Here is a 21929-nt window from a genome sequence, read left to right as displayed (position 1 = left end):
TATAGAGCGAAGACCCAGCGTTGTTGCTACCTGTTTGGGTGATGTACTGTCCTCTGACTCAGGGACTTGTTCAGATAAATCCCACAGTGACATTTCATTGTAAGGAGCCGTCCTGCTTACAGCGAGATCACTGACCCGCTACATGACTCTGCTCCATTCTTCCTGAACAATGATTTCACTAAAGTTTCTTCTGACTGAGCCCCGGGCGCCTCTGAGAAGAAGAACCAAGTGATAGAAATCGACCTGCAACAAATATGATGAAGCCGTTTCCACTTTTCCACTTTTATTGAAGTTCAGTCTATTGTAAAGGAGAATGAAAAGGGCCCTGAAGTTACAAGGTCACAAACAAGGTCAAAGAGGCTGAAGGAAGCAACAATAGTCTCCGATGTGGTAGAGGAAAATAAACATTTTCTGATGTATATAATATAACACAGCAGAGAACTGTGGGGACGCGAAGAGGGGAGAGCAAGACAGGAGCAAGCACATGTAGACAGTTAGACCCCTTTTACACAGTTCTTTTTTTCTTCTGCAGATTCTACACTGAATTCTCCATCAGAATTTGTTTCTTTTTAAGATTTCATTAAGCATTTTTCTGCGTACAGATTTGAAAATAAAAATCGCACTGCAGAAAAAAGTCAATTGACTTGGTCATTCTTGACGCAGAATCCGTGTTAGAAAATCCACATGAGGCTTATCTCTATTAAATAGGCGTCATCCACATGCGGCTCAGATGAAAACTCATGTCAGAAATCTGTGTTAGGGCTTTGACAGACGAACGTGAAACTCTGCGATAATGCGAGCGGGAAATGCAGCCGAGTCCCAATGGGAATTCCAGAGTGAGTTATGGCGCTTGATAATGTGGTTGCTGTCCGGTTGGAGGTGCTGACACAAGGTAATTGCACTTATTGTCAAAACCAATCCCTCCCCTAGAAGTTGTCGGATGGAATGAAACTTTCTCTGTGTGTTATAACGTTGTTATAAGTGATTACTACCCTGTTGTACCGCCCGCTTCTAGCTTCTATACAAAATGTGATACGGGCGGGCATGGAGGCTCTAGTATCCTGTTGATTCCCCTCTAGCTTAATTACAAGATGTGATACATGTGTACAAGTGCCCTGTTGTAATGCTACTAGATTGGATACAAGATGTGATACAGGTGGGCATAGAGACTCTAGTACCCTGTTGAATTGCCTCTAGATTAGATATAAGATGTGATATGGGGGGGGCATGAAAGCCCTAGTACCCTGTTGTACAGTCTCAAGCTTGGATACAAGATGTGATACGGATAGGTATAAAGTCTCTAGTGCCTTGTTGTACCACCTCTAGCTTGGATACAAGATGTGAAATGGAGAACATGGAGGATCAAGTGCCCTGTTGTACCACTACTAGCTTGGATACAAGATGTGATATGGGTGGGCATGGACGCTCTAGTACCCTGTTGGGCCACCTCTAGCTTGGATACAAGATGTGATACGGGCAGGCATGGAGGCTCTAGTACCCTGGTGTACTGCTTCTGGCTTGAATAGTACTTGTGATATGGCTGGGCATGTTTGCTTTAGTATCCTGTTGAGTCACCTCTAGCTTGGATACAAGATAGGATACGAGCAGGCATTGAGTCTCTAGTACCCTGTTTGGCTGCCTCTAGCTTGGATACAAGATTTGATACTGATGGGAATAGAGGCTCTAGTACCCTGCTGTACTGCCTCTAGCCTGAATGGTAGATATGATATGGCTGGGCATAGAGGCCTTAGTACCCTTTTGGGCCACCTCTAGATTGGATACAAGATGTGATATGGGCGGGCATGGAGGCTTTAGTATCCTGTTGTATTGCCTCTAGCTTAGCTACAACATGTAATACAGGTGGGCATGGAGGCCCTAATACACTGTTGAGCCACATCTAGCTTGGATGTAAGATGTTGGATGCCTCTAGCTTGAATGGCAGGGTGATACATGTGAGGTATGGCCTTAGACCCACGTGGTTTTGCAGCACTGCTGTGTAGTTTGTAGGTGGAAGGGTTAAATGCTTTCCAGCATCTAGGAAAGCTGAGTGCTGAAAGGAAGCTTTAAAGCAAGTTTCAGAATGACTGTGTCATCTCCCCCATGGGGTCTGTGATGTACCACAGCCCCTGCTGAACCAGAGCTAGGAAATGTTTACATTAGAAGATAAGGACAGGAATAAGCCCTTCACAAGCCACTAAGTTCTCCTTCCCATTTTTTAAGCTGCTTACAGCCAGGCATGATAACTTTTGGAGCAAAAGGGACTGTCTCAAACAAAAGGGAAAAATGTAATTTGGACATTATGACTGATCTGTACCTCACAGGCCACCGACAAGGATATGTTGCAAAATGTTGCATCACCATGAATAAGATGCTGGGATACCCATCCTTATGAGACGCTCAGAGACTCCAGAACCGCGTATCTTGGAAAATATATAAGTGAACATAATTGGTTGTGAGCTCAACACGTACGTAAAATCATGAGAGGAAACTTTGTTGTCATATTTTCATTGTGGGTCCCACCCACACGAAGTTATGAAAGAAATATGGATTTCAATGTTCCTGCGCTTCGATGTAAGCCATACCTTTACTGGTGCTGGAAGGAGCTAAATGGGAGTGACCCCACTGAGGGTTTAAAAATTGCACAGGGACGTGTACTCAGGGTCAGCCCCTTGGAGGTCACTATGTGTGCAAACTGTCCTGTATTCTGTGAGACTCCACACAAAAAATGGTAGCACTCTTACTTCAATCCTTTATTTTAATAACTGTCTGTGATTTACTATATATGCCTCTTGCCTATTACCTTGTAAATTCATGTTTGCATTCTCTGTACATAAGCACTGCTACTTTCTAGTATTAAACTTTCAATTAAAGGGGTTGTCCCGAGGCAGCAAGTGGGTCTATACACTTCTGCATGGCCATAATAATGCACTTTGTAATGTACATTGTGCATTAATTATGAGCCATACAGAAGTTATAAAAAGTTTTTTACTTACCTGCTCCGTTGCTGGCGTCCTCGTCTCCATGGTGCCGACTAATTTTCGCCCTCCGATGGCCAAATTAGCCGCGCTTGCGCAGTCCGGGTCTTCTCCTCTTCTCTATGGGGCTCCGTGTAGCTCCGCCCCGTCACGTGCCGATTCCAGCCAATCAGGAGGCTGGAATCGGCAATGGACCGCACAGAAGCCCTGCGGTCCATGAAGACAGAGGATCCCGGCGGCCATCTTCAGCAGGTGAGTATGAAGACGCCGGACCGCCGGGATTCAGGTAAGCGCTGTGCGGGTGGTTTTTTTAACCCCTGCATCGGGGTTGTCTCGCGCCGAACGGGGGGGGGGTTTAAAAAAAAAAAAAACCCGTTTCGGCGCGGGACATCTCCTTTAACTAGTGAACCTCGTCTGTGATAACACGAAACCATATCTCTAAAGATATACCTGTGGGTAATTTAAATTCGGCAACAATGCCCGTGAATATTGATGGTGGTAGCGTGTATCTGTATGGGCATTGTAGAGCATTGGGGTGTGCTAGAATGATCAGGCCATGATTTGAGCTTTCACTTTGCATGCGTGCAGAAGCCCGGGAAAGCTGGGTACAAATCAGCCTGTATTCTATCAACTTCAAGCTTGTGATCTCAGCTATATTGAGCACAGGGATAGTCGGATTGCTGTAGAATGGTGGCCGAAGGTGATGGTCGCTTGTCCGGTTGACATGCAACGTCTCGGAAAGTTGGGTACCAGTCACTCCACAACCTAAGCCTCCACTTCACTACATGACAATACGGATGGCCATGGAGGCTTTAGCACCATGTTGGGTCGGCTCTAGCTTTGATTCCAGATGTAATACGGGGGGGCATGCAGGCTCAAGGACCCAGTTGTACCCCCTCTAGCTTGGAGACAAGATATGATATGGGCAGACATGGAGGCTCTAGTACCCTGTTGGACTGCGATAAAAGATGTGATATCTGGACAGACGCTCCTCTCTACTGGTGGTCTGTAGGGGGCGTCCTGAGCCCAGTCACCTTGTGTGTCCCCATACATCCACTGGTCCCAACACCTCCTAATAGTCTAGTCAGACGGTCCTCTCTACTAGTGGTCTGTACGGGGCGTCCTGAGCCCGGTCACCTTGTGTGCCCTCACACATCCACTGGTTCTAACACCTCCTAACAGTCTAGTCATATGGTCCTTTCTACTAGTGGTCTGTAGGGGGCTTTTTATAGGCCAAGGGGGAACGACTTTTAGGGCCTCAGGTGACAAGACCATTCATCTAATCACCACAACTCTCATCATTTGCAGATCTGCCTGAGATGGAGCCGCATGACAGGTCTGCAGCAAAACGACAAGTTCTTCTAGGAGAGGATTGTTTTGGCATAGAGTGTACCTTTTTACTAGGCATCAACATGGCCAGTAAAAAATCAATACCAACACCGACCTCTAGAGTAATTTAGCAGCCGGGCCGGTGCTTTACCGACATCACATTGTGGACAGGCCATTGCCCCCACAGGATCAGTACACTCATGTCCTGAAATACTCTGTGCTGCTGGTATCTCTGCCCCTTTCACTATGTAATGTTCAGTTCATGACTTTCACCTTTGGCATCCTGAATGTTGTAGTCGCACAATCGTTGGTCACCATGTACTAGAATGGCTTACATCTTGCTTCTTAAAGTGGCCCTGTCACCCTTCACGGCACACGTATGCAGCGGACATGTTTGATCTCCACATTGTATGACGTTTAACATTGTAGCATATCCCCAGCAGTTAAATCCCACAATGTACCTAAGACTCACAAAAACAAGTCCAATTTGAATCACATTGCAGAAATCAATAGGATCCGTTTTTCTGACCTTATGTCCAGGCGATAATTTGGCGGATACATACAGCAGCGAGCAGCGTGTCCTGCGCTCTGCACCCTGTATTATCACTATTACTGGCTTCTTATGCAGAGAAGTTATCATTTTATTAGTAAACGCTCCGCGGGGAAGACAGAGGAACATTGTTCCAGAGTTAGTGATTTCCTTGATGTAATTACGCGATGTACTTGATAATCTGTTGTATTTTGCGTATTTCTTTAGCACCAATAATCTCATTGGCTTTATAAATGAATGCTCCGTGGCTATACTGTATAATTATGTCACGCACTCCGCGATGTGCGCTCTGCGTTCACCTCTCCCTTCTGCACACAATAACAAGGTTCCTCTCCTTGAATTCTTGCCTGTTAACCAGGCCGTCTGTAATTGTGAGCGCAGAAGAAAAGCCGAGCTTCATATACTGCACGCTTTAATTACTAGATAATTGCTTTTATATAAAGGGGCGGAGGAGGAGGTAAAACACGGTACAAGCAAATGATGTCTGTACATCGTGTTCTGAGACAGTAGAACTAGTACTACAGGCTGACATGGGAGACAGTGATACAGAAGTTGTGTCCTGAGTTATGGCCAACGCTTGAGAAGGTATTGGAGACAGCATGGCCGGCCTTAGCTAGGGGCGCTGGCTACCAGCTTGTGGGTAGGGGGCCAATGGGCAGATGTAGGCTGTGGACTATCACCCCCCCCCCCCCCCCCCAGGACCACCTGGCCAGATGATCTTCCTCCATGCAGTAGCGTCTTATGCAGCTACATGAATCATCCTCCTCTGGCTCTGTTTCCTCCTCTCTGATGTTCCAAGACGCTGCTGTCAGCCCATTTGCACTTATATTTACTGCTGTATTTATGTTATAATCTTGGTTCAGATGCTGTATCTATGTTATGAGCTTGGCTCTGGTGCTGTGTTTATGCACTAAGCTTGGTTCTGGAGCTGCATTTATGTAATAAGTATGGTTTGGGTGCTTTATTAATGGCATGAGCTTGGTTATAGTGAAATAGAAGCCGAAATCTAACACGATACCAGGGACATTGGAAATGAAGATTTATTCAATGTCGACATAAATGAGTCTAGGAGACATAAAGGTTCTCAAATCCAGACTGACTTGTGACATCACAACAGATTCTTAAATACTAGGTAGGCAGCCTTATTTGAAGCTAATGCTTATTGGTTCATCTTATCTCTTATACTAGTTCCATGTACAGAAAGTTGTGGTAGGCAGAGCTAAGGGGGGCAACAGGGGGATCATCGTTGCATCCCAACATCCAGTTTACACTTTAGATACGTACATACCGGGGGAGGGATACAGAATCAGCACCTGGACAAGCTCCTGGTACAAAAGTACCCCATTGTCTTGATGACCATTTACATCACACAGCAAAACTTCACATTCTTAAGAAAAGGAGATTGCATTCCCATGTTCGTAGTTAGGGAACTGAAAGATTATGTGAAGTTAGTATACAATAGCTATATTTCATTTGTTAGATACTTATAATTACATTTATACTTGTGTGTAAAAGGGCAATATATGTTTAATATGCTTCAGCCTTTGGGCTGGTAACAGAGAAACAATAGCTTATAAGTCCTCGTACCACAATAGTATTGTATATATGTACAGAGGTTGTTTTTTGTTGTATTTATTTTACAAGCTTGGTTCTGAGGCTGTATTTATGTACTGAGCTTGGTATTAGCATTGGATCTGTGTACTAAGGTTGATCTGTGCTGTATTCATGTTATCTGGTTGGTTCTGGTGCTGAATTTACTCTACTGTATTTATGCTATGAACTTGGTTCTGGTGCTGTATGTAAATTCGGTTGATTCTGCTAATGTATTTATGTTATGAGCTAGGTTCTCGTGCTGTATATATTCTATGTGCTTGATTCTGGTGTTGTATGTATGTGCTAAGCTTGGTTCTGGTGATGTATTTATAATATTTAATTTGTTATGCTACTGTTTATGATATGAGCTTAGTTCTGTGATTGTATTTAAATTATGAGCTTGGTTCTAGTACTGTATTTATGTTATGAGCTTGGTTCTGTATGTATTGACTAGTTGTTCTGGCATGGGTGTGCTGCTTTGTGAACAAGCAGAATGCAGGCAGACTGCCTTTTAATGCAATACATATTGTTTTTCTCTTATGAAGGCAGAAAAGGTTCTGCATAGGGTGCCATCTAGCTTAGGCTGGCAGGGGGAGACAGTTGCGGATTTTAATAGGATCATTTGGGGAGGGGGGGGGGGGAGTAGCGGTCCTGGGAGGGTCTCCCACATGCATGTGGAATAAAAATGAAGGCATGAAATCTGAATATCAAAAATACACTTTTCTCGGCGCCTTAATCACTGAGACAGTCACTCAGCTGGCATCAGCGCTACATTCACTTGAAATTTACACATAATGCCCTTGCTAATAGGGTGTGTCCCTCCACTGATTGGCCAATGTCAGCAGGTACAGGGACATACCCAGTAGTGTGCCACCAATAGAGGTAAACCATATGACTGCTATGGGAACTGGAGGGCAGGAAAGCCCAGGGCCAAGTATCCCTAACCCCCCTTGCCCCACTCGCTGAACCTTTAATTCCTAAACTATACACGCTAGCTAGATCACATGACCCAGCACACGTGAAAGGGAATCACCAGCCTCAATGAAGCCAGGAATGTCTGCAGTGATCATATTAAAGATTATTATTACTAACTTGACCCAATGGTCGCTAAGTGAACATAAAATGTTTGTAAATGTTTTAAGAACTGTCGAGTGAGGATTTGGCTTGAACTGTTCGCCGTGCACGGCTTGGTGTTCCACGTTTTGGGGGCATGGCAACAGTCAATTAATGTATATTGCATGTCAGTATATTACACAACTTACTATAGTATATGTTACTGTGGAGCCCCTGGTATATTCGTGTATTGTGCTGTATCTTGTATCACTGGTATACTCTACAGATTGCATCTACTACAGAGAGAGAATACAGTCGCAGAGCTGTAGACCACTATATGCCTGCATGTAGCAGAGCTAAGCGTGTCCAGAGGAGCGTACCAGAGCTGAGCGTGTCCAGCAGAGTGTAGCAGAGCTGAGTGTTTCCAGCTGCGCATAGCAAAGTTAAGTGTGTCTAACTGTGTGTAACAGAGCTGATTGTGTCCAGCTGAGTGTTGCAGAGCTGAGTCTATTCAGCTGCATGTTGCAGAGCTGAGTGTGCCCAGCTGCGAGTAGCAGAGCTGAGTTTGCCCAGCTGCGAGTAGCAGAGCTGAGTGCGTCCAGCTGCATGTAGCAGAGCTGCATGTGTCTAGCTGCGTGTAGTAGAGCTGAGTGTATTTACCAGAGGGTGTATTTACCAGCTCCCTCCTTTTGCCTCTCTCCCTCTCCCCCCCCCCCCCCCCCTCGCACTCAGTTTCACTCTCCCCAGCAGCACTGCCAATACACTTAACATGGGAACTTTCTTTCTCCTCTCATGAGCAATGCTCACTGCTCGCTCACTGCACTGCTCACAACAGGTCCTCTGCACTGCTCACCTCTCTCTCTCTGCACCGCTCACCGCTCACCCTGTGTATTGCTTACCTCTCTCCCTCTGCACCGATCACTGCTCGCCCTCTGTGGCACTCACAGCTGGTACTCTGCACCGCTCACCTCTCTCCCTCTGTACCGCTCACTGCTCACTCTGTGTATTGCTTACCTCTCTCCCTCTGCACCGCTCACCACTCGCCCACTGTACCACTCACAGCTGGTCCTCTGTGCCGCTCACCGCTCTCCCTCTGTACCGCTCATCGCTCGCCCACTGTATGGCTCACAGCTGGTCATTTGCACTGCTCGCCCTGTGTACTGTTCACCGATTGCTCTGTATACCGCTCACCTCTCTGCCTCTGCACCGCTTGTACTCTCACCACTCACGCTGCTTAGCAATGGCTCACTCTCCCTAGCTGCGCGCGCCCATAGACTTAGCATAGGAACTTTGGATTGCCCTTACAGGTCACTCAATGCACCAAAGTCAGATTTTATGATTTTACGGCGGCGGCGAGGGTGTCACTAATCTAATGACACCTAAATCATCCACCTATGGTCAAGCCAAGCGATTAAAGTGTGGTGCAGGAAAAAGGCTGTAGGCTTATTTATATTAGATACATATACACACACACATACACATATATAGATATGCACACACACCCACATTATATATATATATATATATATATATATATATATATATATATATATATATATATATATATATATACACACACACACACACATACACATACACGCACACACAAACCCATGGGGCCCTGACCACTTCTCCGTATGATAGCAGCAGGACAGGCAGACGCAGCAGATGCCATCCAGCAGGAGGCAGGAGCAGAACAATGATGACATCATCACTGTGCTCAACTCCCTGCTGGCCTGTGCGTCTGCCTCCCTCCTCCTCTCCTTTGCTCTTCTCTGTTTCCTCCCAGGCTCGCCGCACTGCCTGCTGCATGATCGGTGCGGTGCTGCAGACAGAATGACCAGCCGGTAATGCACTGAATATGCACATGTATATGGCAGCGGGCGGCCTCTGGGGGCCCTCAGCACAGGGGCCCAGTCACCATTGCGACCCCTGACAGTACGTCTATGCAGCTCAACTCTCTGCCTCTGCACCGCTCACCGCTCGTCCTGTGTACCGCTCACCTCTCTGCACCGCTCACCCTCTGTACCGTTCACCACTTGTCCTCTCACCACTCGCACTGCTTAGCAACGGATCACTCCATAGACTTAACATTGGAACTTTGGGCTGCCCTCACAGGCCACTCGATGTACCAAAGTCAAATTGTATGATTTTATGGCGGTAGTGAGGGTGTCACTAATCTAATGACACCTAAATCATCCACATAAGGTCAATCAAAGCGGTCAGAGTGTGGTGCAGGAAAAAGCCTGTTGGCTGATTTATATTAGATTAGTATAGCACCAACTTACTCCGCAGCGCCTTTAAGCACGGGAGAACACAGACAATACAACTATTACATGTAGTATACAGTCAGTTTGAAACAAAGGGGTTGGGGGTTGATACAGGTGGGAGAGGGGGGAGAGGGATGATAAAGCACAGGGGAACACAGGCAGTGTGGGAATTACATATGAAAATCCATTATTAGGAAGCAAATGGGTGGGGTGGTAAGGAGACACAGGGGTAGAGGTAATAAGCGATAAGCAGGGTGGAAGGTGTAGGGAGCCACAGGTAGGGGCAGAGGACTAGGTCAGGGGATTTAGTATGCCTCCCTGCAGAGGTGCCTTTTTTAGGGCGTCTGAAATTTCGTGCATCAGAGATTGTCCGGATGTCTTGGGGTACAGCGTTCCAGAGGATCGGTGCTGCTCCGGTGAAGTCCTGGAGGCAAGCATGTGGGGTTTGTATTATGGGGTGTTTAGTCTGAGTCTGTTAGTGGATTGGAGTGTGCGGGCTCGGTGCTGTATGGATAGGAGAAAAGCGACGTATGCTGCCGCAACGCCATGGAGAGCTCTGTTGTTGAGGAGCTTAAATTTAGTTCTGCAGTGGATGGGCAGCGACTAGCAGAGTGCAGAGGCATCTGAGAAATGGCTGGATAGAAAAATGAGTCTAGCTGCCGCATTTAGTATAGATTGTAGTGGAAAGAGTCTGGTGCGGGGAAGGCCAATGAATAGCGAGTTGCAGTAGTCGAGTCGGGAATAGATGAGGCGACCACGAGTGTTTTGCGTGTCTGTGGTGAGGAACAATTGTATTTTAGCAATATTCCTGAGGTGCAGGTGGCATGTTTGGGCCAGAGATTGGATGTGGGGGGTAAAAGAAAGGTCAGAGTTCAGTGTGACCCGAAGGCAGCTGGTGTGCTGTCTGTGGATTATGGGGGTGCCAGATACTGATATGGGGATGCCGGGGGGAGGTTGGCTGGTTGAGGGCGGAAAGACAAGGAGGTCAGTTTTTGAGAGGTTAAGTCTGAGAAAGAGGGAGGGCATGGTGTTAGAGACAGCGGTCAGACAGTCGGTGATATCTTGGAGGAAGGGTTTAGAGATGTCACGGGAGGATATATATGTATAGTTGGGTGTCGTCAGTGTAGAGATGGTATTAGAGGCTGAATTTGTGCATGGCTTGTACAATTGAGGCTGTATAGATAGAGAAAAGGAGGGGACCAAGGACCGAGCCCGGTGGGACCCCGACAGCGAGAAGAAGGGGAGAGGAGATAGAGCCAGTGAAGGAGATGCTGAAAGAGCGGTCAGAGAGGTGGGAGGAGAACCAGGAGAGAGCAGTGTCCTTTAGGCCGATAGAGCGGAGCATAGCGAGAAGGAGGTCATGGTCGACAGTGTCAAATGCAGCAGAGAGGTCAAGGAGAATTAGTAGGGAGTAGTCACCACTCGACTTTGATGTCATTGGGTCATTTGATACTTTTGTGAGGGCGGTTTCGGTCGACTATATAGGTCGGAAACTGGACTGGAGGTGGTCGAGGAGAGAGTTGTCAGAGAGAAAGCATGTGAGGCAGGAGTAGACCAGGCATTCTAATAATTTGGAGATGAAGGGGAGGTTAGAGACTGGTCGGTAGTTGGCAGCGTCTGTTGGGTCGAGGGTCGGTTTCTTTAGCAGATGGGATATGATGGACTGTTCGAATGAGGAGGAGAAAATACCAGAGGTCAGGGAGAGGTTGAAGATGGTGGTGAGGTGGGTAATGATAGCTGGAGAAAGGGACCAGAGAAGGTGTGAGGGGAGAGGGTCGCTAGCGCAGGTGGTGCGGCGAGCAGAGGAAAGCAGTCTAGAGACTTCTTCTGTCATTGGTTCTAATGTAGAAAGTGATTGGGTGATGGATGTAGTGACTGGGATCGGGGCTAGCTGTGCAGTTTTCGGAGATTTCTTTTCAGATGTTTTTGATTTCTTTTTCTTTGAAATAGGTGTCTAGTTCTCCAGCACTGAGATCCATCATAGGGGCCTGTTTTTTTGGGCCTGAGGAGGGAGTGGAAGGTGTTGGAGAGTCGTTTGGGGTTGTGAGCTAGGGAGGAGACAAGCGAGGTAAAATAAGCTTGTTTGGCGTGGTGGAAGGCGAGGTTATAAGTTTTAAGCATGAATTTGAAGTGGAGGAAGTCTGCAGACAGCTTTGATTTTCTCCACAGCTGCTCGGCACACCTAGAGCACACCCAGATGAAGCGCGTTTGGGACATGAGCAAGGGTTGCCATGGTCTGCGGTGGACGGCTCAGGTTACTTCAACCAGGGCGCACCTGAAGGTGGTGTGGCAGTGTTCGGCAGCCAGATTAGGGCAGGAGCGGAGACAGATAGGGGACAGGGTGAACTGAATGGTATTGGCGAACTGTTGGGTGCGGACGTACTAGAGGTTACTAGGGGTGCGATAGATAGGAGGGTCACAGGAGATCCTAGGGTGCCTAATGGAGAAAGAAAGGCGGTTGTGATCTGAGAGTGGAAAGTGGAGTTAGTAAAGTGGGAAACAGAGGAGAGGCAGAGGGAGATTAAGTCGAGTGAGTTGCCAACCATGTGAGTGGGGGGAATCTGAGAGTTGTGTTACGCCAAGGGAGAAGATGTGTGTTAAAAGCTGGGAGGCAAATGAAATGCTGGGGTCATTAGTAAGGATATTGAAATCGCCAAGGATGAGAGTTGGGATTTCACAGGATAGAAAGTCAGGAAGCCAGTTGGTTAAGTCGTTTAGGAACAGGCGGGTGAGATCTGGGTAAATGACTGCAGCAGAGACAGTGGGCGAGAGTCGTAGGGTGTGGACTTCGAATGATAGGAAGGTGGAAGTGGGGGGATGACCTGGAAACAGTTTGGTGAGAGGAGGACGCCTACTTCTCCGCCACGCCTGACTACCATTTGGGGGTGTGGGAGAGCTGCAGGCCCTCAAAGGCTAATGCATAGGGGGAGGTGGAATCGGACTGCTGTATCCAGGTTTTGGTGAGGGCGAGCAGGTTGAAGTGTTTGGTGGTGAAGAGGTCGTGGATAGAGATGAGCGAACGTGTCCGTAACGGACACATCCGCACCCGGACACCGGCTTTAGCGAACACTGGAGTGTTCGCGCGTAAGTGTCCGGGTGCCGCCGGGGGGCGGGGAGATGCGCGGCGGCGCGGGCGGCAGTAGCGGGGAACAGGGGGGAGCCCTCTCTCTCTCCCTCTCCCCCCCACTCCCCGCCGCACCCCCCCGCGCTGCCACGGCGGCCCCCGAACTTTTTCGCCCGAACACCGAGGTGTTCGCAAAGTTCGGTGTTCGGGCGAAAAAGGGGCGGGGCCGAACGTGTTCGCTCATCTCTAGTCGTGGATAGTCGGGAGTTTGTTGAACGCGGATTGGGAGTTCCATAGGGCACATTTAAACGAGGCGAGGAGTACATGGGCTAGTGGATGGGCTATTTATCACATGTTCGCATAACCAGGATGTGTGTGTATGTGTGTATGTGTGACAGTATATGTGTGAGAGTGTGTGTGACAGTGTATGTGTGAGAGTATATGTGTGACGGTTTAGGTGTGAGAGTATATGTGTAATGGTGTATGTGTGGCAAAGTGTGTGTGTGAGTGTATATGTAACAGTGTATGTGTGAAGGTGTATGTGTGATGGTGTGTGTGTGACTCTGTATGTGTGAGAGTGTGCGTGTGAGAGTGTGCATGTGAGAGTGTGCGTGTGACAATGTATGTGTGACAGTGTGTGTGTGTGCAGTGTATGTGTGATGGTTTAGGTGTGACAGTGTAGGTGTGAGAGTATATGTGTGACGGTTTAGGTGTGAGAGTATATGTGTAATGGTGTATGTGTGACAAAGTGTGTGCGTGAGTGTATATGTAATAGTGTATGTGTGACGGTGTATGTGTGTGACTCCGTATGTGTGAGAGTGTGTGTGAGAGTGTGTGTATGACAATGTATGTGTGACAGTGTGTGCAGTGTATGTGTGACGGTTTAGGTGTGACAGTGTAGGTGTGAGAGTATATGTATGACAGTGTATGTGTGACAGTATATGTGTTACAGTGTGTGTAAAAAGTGTATGTGTGAAAGTGTATGTGTGAGAGTGTATGTGTGATGGTGTGTGTATGAGAGGGTATGTGTATGAGTGTATGTGTGACAGTGTGCTGGCGGAGCTGAAATTTTGCACACGGGCCCCTGAGCCCTTAGGTACACCCCTAGGTGAAAGTATATGTGTGAGAGTGTGTGTATGACGGTGTGTGTGTGACAGTGTATGTGTGAGAGTATATGTGTGAGAGTATATGTGTGATGCTTTAGGTGTGACAGTATATGTGTGACAGTGAGTGTGTGACAGTGAGTGTGTGACGGTATACGTGTGACAGTGTGTGACGTTGTGTGACAATGTATGTGTGAGAGTGTATGTGTGATGGTTTATGTGTGACGGTTTAGGTGTGACAGTGTAGGTTTGAGAATATATGTGTGATGGTGTATGCGTGATGGTCTATGTGTAACGGTGTATGTGTAACGGTGTATGTGTGACGGTGTATGTGTGACAGTATATGTGTGACAGAGTGTGTGTGAAAGTATGTGTGTGACAGTGTATGTGTGGCAGTGCATGTGTGGCAGTGCATGTGTGGCAGTGCATGTGTGACAGTGTATGTGTGACGGTGTATGTTTTAAAGTGCATGTGTGACAGTGTATGTGTGACAGTGTGTGCGTGACAGTATATGTGTGATGGTGTATGTGTGACAGTGTGTGTGTGATGGTGTTTGTGTGACAGTATATGTTTGAGAGTGCATGTGTGACAGTGTATGTGTGACAGTGTGTATTTGTGACAGTATGTGTGTGTGAGAGTACGAGGGGGTGCTGATAAGTCTTTGGCTTTGTGTTCTTTTTTTTGTTTCTATGGTAACGAATGTTATGTGTCTTATGTGTCTAATATATGTTTTTAAAATTTTGTGTTTGTAGCTTATGGCAACAGTGATCTCGGCACGCAGGAAAACAAAATGGCTGCGTCTAAGGCGATATTCACCGCAAATGAGAGCAGAGTGATAAAATTCTTGTTTCTGCAAGGAAAGTCCGCGAAGGATATTCATTGAGATTTGAACTTTTGGACCAATTGAAGGCAGCTCTGAAGGCCAAAAGGCACGGCAAGCTGTCCAAAGGAATCTTGTTCCTGCAAGACAAAGCCTCCGCTCACACTGCACATCGACCGCGGCAAAACTGGTGGAGCTAGGCTTCCAGCAGGTTGACCACCCACCTTATTCACCAGATCTAGCTGCCTCCATCATCTGTTTCCAAACCTGAAGAAACACCTTAAGGGTACCAAATTTCACACCATTTCTGATGCCATGGCTGCTACGGATGACTGGTTTGAGGCACAACCGAAATCCTTTTTACAAGGCTTACAGAACTTGGAATACCGATATAAAAAGTGTGTTGACATCAGTGGAGAGTATGTGGCATAAATGTAAAGTTTTATCTTCCTATCTCGTTTCTTTCTGGGTAAAGCCAAAGACTTATCAGCAGCCCCTCGTATATGTGTGACAGTGTGTGTGTGTGACAATGTGTGTGATGGTGTGTGTGTGAGTGTATGTGTGACAATGTGTATGATGGTGTGTGTGTGACAATGTGTGTGACGGTGTGTGTGTGTGTGAGTGTATGTGTGACAGTGTGTGTGTGTGTGACAGTGTATGTGTGACAATGTGTGTGGCGCTGTGTGTGTGTGAGTGTATGTGTGATGGTGTATGTGTAACAGTATATGTGTGAGATAGACATGATTGATAACTGTGTGTATATTATGATAACATTGTTATGTTCAAATTTATTTGCATGAAGTGAATTACTAGTGTATTTCTTTGGGTTTGGTTTTTGGGGAAAACTATGAAAATTATGTGAATGTATTTCATAATAATCTACTTGTGAAAACGTGTTCTGGCGTTTCACTTTCCTGTACCGAGTGCCCTTACACGTCTGAGTGGCTTCTGTCTTGGTTCTAGAAGATAAAACTTTTAAGTGCCAACGTGTCAATTTCCTAGTCCTCCTGACAGAATGAAACCTCTCGTGTGACTCTTTATCGTGTGCTAATTTATGGCTATTTACATGGGACGATTATCACTCAAAATGCATTCAAACGAACGAAGTACAGCGATAATCCTGCAGTGTAAACACACAGTTACCGGCTCACTGCTCCTTCACAAGTTCTTATCGGTGACTTTTAGTCAGCATAGAAGCCATCGCTGGATCGTGGACTTGTCGCTCAGTGTAAACGCTCGTCGGTTAGCGCTTCACATAGAAGGTGAAGCGCTGAGCGAGGATCCAGTAGTGAAGTCCGTCAGTGTAAACGCTCTGCATGAGCGCTAAAGACCTTAGCGGTGACATCAGCACTCATGTAGTCCTTCAGCCGACTGTCGTCCCGTGTAAAAAAGCCGTTAGTCTTTATGTGACTGTTCTCAGTAAGAGACAACAAGTAATCTTGTAAATATGATCCCTTTTACTGTCTAACAAAAATACATGGTGTTACAGCGAGCTCTCCAACCTCTCAGGGCTCTTCCTCAGGCTTAAAGGGGTTGTCTCGCGAAAGCAAGTGGGGTTAAGTACTTCTGTATGGCCATATTAATGCACTTTGTAATATACATCGTGCATTAAATATGAGCCATACAGAAGTTATTCACTTACCTGCTCCGTTGCTAGCGTCCCCGTCTCCATGGCTCCGTCTAATTTCGGTGTCTTCTTGCTTTTTTAGACGCGCTTGCGCAGATGGGTCTTCTCCCTTCGGCTCGGCAGCAGCGGCGTTTTGGCTCCGCCCCCTTGTACGCGGCATCACGTAGCTCCGCCCCCGTCACATGTGCCGATTCCAGCTGCTGCCGAGCCGAAGGGAGAAGACCCATCTGCGCAAGCGCGTCTAAAAAAGCAAGAAGACACCGAAATTAGACGGAGCCATGGAGACGGGGACGCCAGCAACGGAGCAGGTAAGTGAATAACTTCTGTATGGCTCATATTTAATGCACGATGTATATTACAAAGTGCATTAATATGGCCATACAGAAGTACTTAACCCCACTTGCTTTCGCGAGACAACTCCTTTAAGCTTCAGAATAATCACATTTTGCTCTACTGGCTACACATGTTTAAGGAGTATCAGGAAAGAGGTATTTACGGCAGTGTAGTAAAATTAAGATGTGTATGTCTTAGGGCTCGATCACACGAGTAGATATTCATGTGCACTGCATGCTTTAAAAAATTTGTGTGACCATGTCCATTGCCCCCATATGTCCTTTTTTTGTAGGTGCGATTTTTTTTGTTACTTCTTGTGAACGCAGTGCTTTTTTTCTGCGCGGAAAAACGCGCGAATATCTGCTCATGTGACCGAGCCCTAAGACATACACATCCTCATTTTACTACACTGCCGTAAATACCTCTTTCCTGATACTCCTTAAACATGGACTTTAGCTCTCCGTCTAGGAGAAAAAATAACCCTTTAGTTCATGTATGGCTGAGAGAAGCAAAATGTCCAAATAATCACACAAAGAGCATATTCCCGACAAAGGGGAAATACTACTTGCAGATGGGGGCCAAAGGGAGTATTATTAATGACTTGGGGCAAAGGGAACAGTATTACTGACCAAATGGGGCATTACTGATCGAGCAAAAGGGGCATTATAACTGGCAAATGGGGACAAAATAAGGACAATTGCTGAATTGGGGAAAAAGAGGGTATTATTACTGACAAATCGGGGTAAAGGGGGCATTACTACTGGCAAATGAGGGCAAAAGGAGGCAGCATTACCAGTGAACGGAACCAAAAGGGCATTATTAGTAGTAAATGGGGGTAAAATTACCTCACCAGATACATCATCAGAGGAGACGTCACCTGCCATCACTAGAGGTAACGTCACTAATCATTAATGTGTGGGGCTGGTATCTGACTATTATATGGTAACTACAATACTTAGAGGTATTCTAGGGCTGAGCCGCTGTATCTCAGCCCACTATGTTCTGAATGTTGTCTTATAGAACACATACATATATAAAATTGACAAACTGGGGGTGGTGGTGGGGCGGCTACAATTCCAAATTATGCTATGGGGTCCCGTGACTCCTTTATACACTCCCTAGCACACCCTAATGTTAAGAGGAATGGCAAACCTTAATTTTAATATGTTCTTAGATTTACAGGAGTAACAGAGGACCGACACAGGGCATCATACCAGGAAAACTGCTGCTGAAATGTTATTTCATAGGGATTGCAAGTATTCCCCAGCAGCACAGAGTATTTCAGGAGCATGCTGCTCTTGGGGAGTAATGATATTAGTGAGTACAAGGCTGCCAGGGACAGTGTCATGATGTGAGGAGGGAGTCAGAATCTGATAGTTATATAGTAGGAACTGCAGGATTCTGTATTTCAGGGGTTAATGGATTCCGTGCACACCCCAGTTTCCCGCTCTTCTCTCTTATGGATAGAAAGCCTCTCACTAGTATAGTATATTTGTATAGTATATTTCTACATTGTGGGCAGAAATAACTTATTTAGAATTTTTAACTCTGCGGCTTTTTATGATTTTCATTTACGGCTTTTGTTTGCAATCATTCTGCATCTGTGAAGTCTGGAGCGCCGTGTAATGCAGATGTTTCCTGGGAGTTACATGGAGATTTCTCACTCTGCAGAATATTATACATTAGATTTATTTTAGCTTTAAAGAAAGTCCTGGTAGAAAGTTGAGAATTTATGTAGCAATGTCGCAGTGGAAAAGGTAAAATGATACGTGGAAAGTCAGGGTGTAATTGAAGCGATGTATCACATTTAGGTTATTGAAGACGCATATTAACTTCTCCCTATTGCTTGTGGAGAAATAAATGGCCGCCTCTGAATTCTGTGAAAATCCATCATATATTAAGAGTTACACAAGTTTTTATTTTTTTTATTTTTTACGTTTTTACATAGGAAAGTAATGAACAAGATGGCGAATCAGCAAAATAAGGAATAGGGGGAGGGATTTATTGGAAGTGGCAGTTCATATGCTGGTTTTAATATGATTTCATATACTGGTTTTAATACATGATGTGCCGACAGTGTGGGATGACGTGACCAGCGGTGGACGGGGACGCGTATTCACGTGATACGACCGCTGTGCTACAGCGGAAATATAGCTTGATGGCCGGCTTCCATTGACTACAATGGAAGTCTGCCCCGCGTATTCCCATGGCAATTAGAGCATGCCACAGTTTCTTCCATGCTGCGGAATTCTTTCATGAGCTTTTAGGTTCAATAGAACCTAATAGCTGTGGCATAACACCGCGGATTTCCGCCACGTAAAACGCGGCAGGAATTCCGGGCTTGGGTATTAGCCCTTATAGTGCCCCTTTTGTGCCTACCATAGATTAATAGTGCCCCTTTTGTGACTGCATTAGATAATAATACCTCCTTTGTGCCCCTATTAGGTAATAGTGCCCCCTTTGTGACTCTATCAGGAAATATTATTCCCTTTGCATCCTTATTAGATTAATGAAGGGCCCCTTTGTGACCATATTAGATAATGGTCCCTATGTTCCCCCCATTATGAAATGTTTACTCGTTTCTGCCCACATTAGGCAATAGTGGTCCCATTTATGGCTCTGTTAGGGAATTAACCTTTGTGTTTCCATTAGGTTAATAGTGCCCCATTCGTACTCCTATTTGTAATAGTACCCTGTTTCTGCCCCAATTAGATAAAATTGCCCATATTGTACCCCATTAGGTAACAGTACTGCCTTCTTGCACTGATTAGGCTATAAGACCCATACGTGACCCCATTAAATAATAGTGCCTCCTTTGTGTCTCTATTTGGATAATAGCGTCCATTTTTGTGCCCCTTAATGATTCCCCTTTGGGCTCACATTACATAATAGTGGTCCATTTGTTTCTGCGTTAAGTCATATTTACTCAATTGTGCTTTCATTAGGTAACAGTGCCACCCTTTATGCCCCTGTTAGCTAATATATCGCTGTTAGGTAATAGTGCCCCTTTTGTGCCTCTATTAGATAACAGTGCACCTTTTGTGCCCCTATAAGGACATAGTGCCTTATTTCTGTCTGCATTTGGTTAATGTTGCCCGTTTTGTTACATCATTAGATAATAGTGCTCATCCTGTGCTCCAGTTAGGTACTAGTGTTCATTTTGTACCTTTGTTAGGCAAGTTCTTCTTTTGTGACCTCATTGGTTATAAGTAGAGATGAGCGAGCACCAAAATGCTCGGGTGCTCGTTACTCGGGACGAAAATTTCGCGATGCTCGAGAGTTCGTTTCGAATAACGAACCCCATTGAAGTCAATGGGCGACCCGAGCATTTTTGTATATCGCCGATGCTCGCTAAGGTTTCCATTTGTGAAAATCTGGGCAATTCAAGAAAGTGATGGGAACGACACAGCAACGGATAGGGCAGGCGAGGGGCTACATGTTGGGCTGCATCTCAAGTTCCCAGGTCCCACTATTAAGCCACAATAGTGGCAAGAGTGCCCCCCCCCCTCCCAACAATTTTTACTTCTGAAAAGCCCTAATTAACAATGCATACTTTAGCTAAGCACCACACTACCTCCAACGAAGCACAATCACTGCCTGCATGACACTCCGCTGCCACTTCTCCTGGGTTACATGCTGCCCAACCCGCCCCCCCGCGCGCGCGCATGCACGACCCAGTGTCCACAGCACACACCAAAGTGTCCCTGCTCAGCCTTCAGCTGCCCTCATGCCATGCCACCCTCATGTCTATTTATAAGTGCGTCTGCCATGAGGAGGAACCGCAGGCACACACTGCAGAGGGTTGGCACGGCTAGGCAGCGACCCTCTTTAAAAGGGGCAGGACGATAGCCCACAATGCTGTACAGAAGCAATGAGAAATATAATCCTGTGCCACCGCCATCAGGAGCTGCACACGTGGGCATAGCAATGGGGAACCTTTGTGCCACACACTATTCATTCTGTCAAGGTGTCTGCATGCCCCAGTCAGACCGGGGATTTTTATAAATAGTCACAGGCAGGTACAACTCCGCAATGGGAATTCCGTGTGCACCCACAGCCTTATAAGTGTCCCCATTTTGCCACAGAAGTCTGTCTGTGACTGTAGATACTTGCTTTATGCACTGCTTCAGTCTTTCCATACCCTGGATAGCATCTTCTTGTGCATATAGATAAATCCTCCTCCTGCTAAGACAAAGCTACAAGTTCTTTCTGCTGCCCCCTAGTGGTTCTGCTTCTGCACAGATCAGGCTTTCATTGTGGTGCATTGTCAGAGGTATACTATTTTTTTTCACATCATAACTGCCTTGCAAGATACTTTTAATCAGTAATAGGGATTCAACTAAGCTGTTAGAGGATTGTCAGCTCAGTATTTAAGACTGCAGCTTTGGATGTGACTGGAGTATAGGCCAGACCAGAACATTGTCAGTAAAAAAAGATTGCAAAGATATTCAAAACCAATCCAACAACAACTAAGTGAATCTAAAAACTTTCTGCAAAGAGCAGAGGATTGTGAAAGAGAAATAACTACATGAATAAACACTTCACAGATGTTAACATTTATTACGGCAGAAGGGAATTTGCAAATATTTCATGAAGAGATTCACAAAGTTCATAAATGGAGGAATTTTTCACTACATTAATTACACCTCATTTTCCAGGCAAGGCTGGCTGATCTTGTGAATGAAACCGCTGTAAAGAAGAGATGGAAAAGGAATGATAAAAGACATCAAACAGTACAAATGAAGATTTTCAGTGTAAATGTGCACCGCCAGCAGCTTATAACACGAATCCGGCAGCTGCTTATACCCAATGTGTGGAAAACAGGACCAGAAATAATCATCATTTGGATATCTTATAACTATAAGACCTGAAAACATTTCACTTCTATAGTATAAATGAACATAATTATAGTAAAATCTAAAGAATATTAACTTCAATGGTAAAGTAATCATCAACTACTATTATACTGCTCTCTATGCACAAGAATAGGAATTTTATAATTCTGCTCCTATGTGCAAAAATAAAACTTATATAATACTGCCTCCTATGTACAAGAATATAACTACTATAATACTGCTTCCTATGTACAAGAATAAAACTACTATTATACTGCCCCCTATGTACAAGAATATAACTACTATAATACTGCTCCCTATGTACAAGAATATAACTACTATTATGCCGCCCCCTATGTACAAGAATATAACTACTA

This window comes from Eleutherodactylus coqui, chromosome 10 (assembly GCF_035609145.1).
Source record: "Eleutherodactylus coqui strain aEleCoq1 chromosome 10, aEleCoq1.hap1, whole genome shotgun sequence".
In the NCBI taxonomy this organism is placed as follows: Eukaryota; Metazoa; Chordata; class Amphibia; order Anura; family Eleutherodactylidae; genus Eleutherodactylus; species Eleutherodactylus coqui.
This window is presented reverse-complemented; position numbering follows the sequence as displayed.